Genomic DNA, 6,000 nt, shown 5'->3' with positions numbered 1-6,000 from the left:
AGGGCCAGTGTCCTGCAGATTTTAGCTCCAGTCCTAATCAAACACAACTGAACAAGCTAATCAAGCTCTTACAATAGGTATACTTGAAACACCCAGGCAGGTACATTTGGTATGTTGAGGCATGTTGGAGTTAAACCCTGCAGGGACACCGGCCCTCCAAGACCGAGATTGGTGACCACGGTCCTATGGTGTGATAAAGCAAAAATTAAGTAAAATTTACAAATAAACCCTCTACTGCATATATTTCAATGGTACATGACCAAAATGATTCCACATAATTTTTTGGTTCTTTTGGGAACGTTTTACTATTAAAAGTTGTTTTTGGTTTGACCCCCCCACCCCAACCCCAAAATATTTTTTGTTGCTTTAAGGCAGGGGTGTCCAAACTTGATCTTGGAGGGTCGGTGTCCTGCAGATTTTAACTCAAATTTACCTAAACACACCTGCAAGGATGCTTCTAGAAAGCCAAGTGAGAGCTTGATTAGCTAACACAGGTGTGTCGGATTGGGGTTGGAACTAAACTTTGCAGGACACCGGCCCTCCAGGACCGAGTGTGGACACCCCTGCTTTAAGGCAACGTTATGCAACAATGGTACAAAATCACAGAGAAAATTCTTCACTTATTACATATCGAATATCATGAGTCAGTGATCAGAGAGCAATAATAATTTACAAATGTGATTCAAATTGTAACAAAATCATTAAGGAAATAGAGAAGAACACATAGAACACACACAGTGCTCAGCATAACCGAGTACACCCCATTTTGAAAATGAATATTTTTTCCATTTATCTGTGAATATAGGTCATATATTTAAGTGCATTTAAACAAAAATGATTTATTAAACTAATATAGTTATTAAGATAATATTTTATTCTCCAAACATATTGAGAAATAAAAGATAATACAATTAAATAAATTAATGCGAAATATTGGAAAAAAATTGCAAAATTTCAACAAAATTTTTATAATTTTTCTTGCTTCTGTTGAATTTTGCTCTTTCACATTTGTTGTTCAATATTTTTCTTTAACATGTTAATTTAAGTGTAGATCTAATATTAATTTAAATGAGACATTTGTGAGGGGTGTACTCATATATTCTCCTGAGACCCCGCCCATTGACTTGTGTCCTCTGTAGTGGACAATTCATTTTCATGAATTTTCTTTGATTTTTTTGAGCTACTCTGTCAAGTCCTGTTGTACTGTTCAGAGGACATCTTGGGCTTTCTAGTGATATGTCATTTGATTGGCTGGCATGCTAGAAACTAGTGATTCCAAAGAAGTTAAAAATGGGAAAAATAAGAAACAAAATTGTATTTATTAAAGATTTTACAATTTTCTTTTTCGATTTATTACAAAAATGTAGAACAAATTAATAACACAACAGTTTTTATAACAAGAGGTCAATGCAAAACAAAGAAACACTTAACAATTCACCACATTTAAAATGATGGCAAAACTAATTATTTTCATATTTTGTCATGTGTAAAAATGAAAATGCAACGTTATGTCAACAACCCATATTTACCATTGCATGGGTCTCTATATTTCTTTTCTCAAGAAATCTCTAAAAGGATCAAAATTTTCTTCAAAACATACATTCTTTAAGGTTGTAAATAGCCAAGCATTTCCTTTTACCAAGTGTGTTTACAGTCTTTTATATCAATTAACAAACACATCTGAGCTTTGCCTTCAGATGTTCTTCTGTCATCAGAAATTAGGGCTATTATGTTTTCTAGCTTTGCGAACTCCTTTGTACTGTAATTTGCCCCCATTTCCATTGCCTTTTTCGTATGAATCAGCAGCGCTTTTTATCAAAACACCATCACCACAAACACTTCAATGGACCGAAAAAAAAACCCCTTCGTCAATCACTTTAAAAACTTTGATAATTGAAGGAAAAAAGGTGCATAATCTAAAAATAGTGCTATTACAGTAGGTTAAGGTCTTACTTTGGGAAGTGTGTTCTCTTTTTGTTGTCATAAAGGTTTTTGTGCTCCTGAAAAGCAACTGTTGACTTAGGAGACTATAGGTTTCATTCATTCATTTTCCTTCAGCTTAGTCCTTTATTTATCAGGGGTCACCACAGCAGAATGAACCGCCAACTATTTCGGCAGATGTTTTACGCAGCAGATGCCCGTGTGTGTGCATGCGTTTGTGTGTGTATCTTGCCGCAAAACAAGGCGAAAAGTCCTACATGACGTTAATTTAGGGTTGTAAAAGCTAATTAATTCCACTTTATTATAGAGTCAGAATATTTTTTTTCCTCTCAGGTTATTCAGGTTGACCAAAGCTACCCAAATTCCTTCATCTTATAATATAACATAGTGTGATACATTTCTTAGACTTTCATATTATTATTACAATTTTAATCATGTTAGGATGTTAGGATAAGTAAGATGTTCTGTATTGTTTTACATTTTTTTGTTCTGATATGCATGAGTATACCTTTAACATTCATTCATTCATTTTCTTGTCGGCTTAGTCCTTTTATTAATCCGGGGTCGCCACAGCGGAATGAACTGCCAACTTATCCAGCAAGTTTTTACGCAGCGGATGATACCTTTAACAAACTATCATATTTCTAATTGGTCTGTATACAATACATTTTAAGTATTCCTACTACATTTATGGGTAGTTAACATAAGCAGTGAAAATGTTTCACATAATTTTTAAAGAAAAAAAGTTTGATGTATGAGAAGAAGAGGTCACTAACTTGATCGATTCTCTCACTTTTTAATTTTTTTTTAATTGTACCCTAAATATGTCCTATGGTGTGACATGGCAACAATGAAGAAAAACCTGTGCTAATAATATACAAAATAGAGGCATAGAGTTGTTTTAATTTTTGTCATGTGTGACAGTGAAAATGCAACGTCACGTCAACAAAAAGTCTAGTTTTAGCATGAAACAAACATCTCGCATTTCATTCCTTCAACAATCAGTTTCAACAATGGAAAGATGCCATTAAAACAGCTTGTAAACAATACGTCTGCTGCATTTCATTTACCTCAGGCAAGTCATTCAGTGCCTCATTAGTTTGAAAGCATATCTAAAAATAAAAAGCTATTATATTGAATAGTTTGAGCTACAGTATGTCTTTAATATTGTAGTAATGTGCAAAGTAAAAGTGCTCCCTATATAATTTACAGCATTAGCTGAGGTGTGTAAAAACATCTGTTTATGAACAGTTGTGAGAATGTTAACAGAAAACGTTTGTATGTTATTATGTGTTTATTTAAGCCTTTAAGCTGCATTATGGGATCCTAATCACATTTCCAACATGTCATTATTATCAAGTTTTAACTATAGTTTTTAAAAATTGACCCTAAATGATATTTGTCATGGTTTGACATTATATGTCGTTTGGACAGAAATAAACATGTGTTGGCAGCATATGTTATTTAATAGATTTAAATAAACTGTATTTAAATACAGACCAACAGTTTGTTCAGTAAACCACTGGCTAATAAAAAATGTTTCTATGTGTTATTATTATCTTTAGAATTGACCTTGTGAACACTATAAATAAATTACATCACCTGTTGTTTGTTTATCATGAATAATTATGATTTAGATATTTTATTTTAAGCTACAGCTGATTAGAATGTGTACATTTTACCTTTTTGAACACTGTAAAAATATCTGTAAATTAGCAGTTTTCCATATTTTGTGATTTTTTTTGTTTTTTTCCGAGAGGGGTCTGGATGCAGACCTGGTGCAGTGCAATCTGAGCTGCATCCAATGCTTTTTAATGTACACACCAAACCCCGCCCCTAACCCTACCCATCACAGTGACATCACTCACTCCCATTGAGTGCCTTGTGTCTGAGGGCCTACTCACACTATTCTATCCGTACCGTGCCCAGGCCCGTTTCCCGGATCGTTTGAGAAGTGTGAGTGCGCTGAATCGGGCTCAAGCACGGTTCACTTGGCCGGCCCTGCACCGGTAGGAAGAGGTGTGCCTGAGCGTAGTCCACTTGGGCTTTGGCACGGTACGCTTGTGTGTAAGTGCAAAACGCGCCAAAGCCCGAAACTGAAAGCGAGACGTGACTTTTACAGGGCTGTTTCATATGGATTTATTAATCATTCTTACTGTTCAGTGAACGCAAACTGCCGTAGATTATTAAAGACAAGAATTCCTCACTGCACGACAGCTGCGCGGCTTCAGCAGACCTCCTCATTCCTGCAGCACGAGAGCTTTATGATTGTTTTTGAGCGCCAATAGTTGCGGATCTGTTCGGCGAAATATCTGACTGCGTGTCCCCGCATCCCTAAGGACTGTTTGACGAAATATTTGACGGCATATCAAACGACTGAAAGGATATAACTAGAGAAATCTCCACTGTGCTGCTGAGTGAGAGAGCGCTTCTCACTGAAAAGCGCAGCAGCGATGACGTAAGCGTGCCGAGGCCTGTTTGTGGTGTGAGCGCAGGCCGTCGGGGGAGATGGGAGGGGGGACAAGCGTGCTTTGGCCCGTTTCGAGGCAACTGTACCTAGTGTGAGTACAGCCTGAGATTACATCGCTGAGTGATTGTCTTGCTGTGTTTTTGACCCTTTGTTTAGTTTATTGTTTCTGTGGCTCGCCGTCTGGCCTGACCGTTCATCTGTTTCTGACTACGCTTTGGATTACCTACATGCTCCTGTTTGTCCCTGTTCTTGACCATTGCCGTCATGACTACTCCTTAATAAGCTGCATATATAAAACATGTCGGCAACTTCGTTGCCAGCCTTCTTCCATTACAATTATGGTACAAAAACCCTGATTACCCTGAAACCCTATTACAGTTAAATACTGTGGAATTTACAAAAATTGTTTACGTTGTGTTAATTATCGCTGGCAGCTATCTTTCTGCAACTGTCACATGGTCGCCCACTGAAGCCAAGCAGGGCTGCGCCTGGTCAATACCTGGATGGGAAACCACATGGCAAAGCTAGGTTGCTGCCGGAAGTGGTGTAAGTGAGGCCAGCAGAGGGTGCTCAACCTGCAGTCTGTGTGGGTCCTAACACCCCAGTATATTGCTCAGTGAGCGCCGTCTTTCATATGAGATGTTTAACCGAGGTCCTGAAAAGGTCCTGTGGTCATTAAAAATCCTAGGATGTCCTTTGAAAAAGAGTAGAGGTTTAACCCCGGCATCCTGGCCAAATCTGCCCACTGGCCTATGTCCATCATGACCTCCTAACCATCCCCATATCATAATTGGCTTCATCCCTCTGTCTCCTCTCCATCAATCAGCTGGTGTGTGGTGTGCGGTCTGGCTCAATATGGCTGCCATCGCATCATCCAGGTTGATGCTGCACGCTGGTGGTGGATGATTAGATTCACCCCCAATTTGTAAAAGCACTTTGAGAGTGCTACATAAATGTAAGGAATTATTATTATTAGTATTAACAGTTATTTTTTTACAGTTTGTGTAATATGCCAAACAGAAGAAATCAATTTTAGACACTATTTATGTTGAAACTTTGCAGAGCACTAAAGCAAATAGAAGTCTGAAAAAGAACCTCTGAAGTAAATCTAAAGCGGACCCTGGGGCCACTCCAAATCTCCGTTTGAAAAATTGCATTAATGTTAAAGAGTTACACTCAGACTTTTTATTCTAATTGAAAAACTAAATTTTACCCGGTCACATAGCAGGTGAATCATTATTAGGAGGACTAAAAAATCATAATGACATATATACAAGCGCCCAGAACTAAAACAAGACCATTACTCTGCAGTGTTTGCTCGCTTTCTTTTAATTTTTCATTTTAATTCATCTCTTCAATAAAAGCTTTCAATTAGGATGCATTCCAAATGAACGTCTCTCCGCACTCCATCAAATGCTGGCAAGACTGTGATGTGCGATAACTCCCAACCTTTTAATTATGAGTGGCTTCAAGCGGTGACATTCCTGACAACTCCCAGCTGATGAAATATCTAGAAACATTGCACGGTTATATTACAGGCTATACTTTGCCAGCTGATGCCTGTTCCCATAGTACACATACCTGGGGAG

The sequence above is a fragment of the Danio rerio genome, chromosome 5 (assembly GCF_052040795.2).
Source record: "Danio rerio strain M-AB ecotype USA chromosome 5, GRCz13ab, whole genome shotgun sequence".
In the NCBI taxonomy this organism is placed as follows: domain Eukaryota; kingdom Metazoa; phylum Chordata; class Actinopteri; order Cypriniformes; family Danionidae; genus Danio; species Danio rerio.
The sequence above is the reverse complement of the archived record's forward strand: the minus strand, read 5'-3'. Positions refer to the sequence as shown.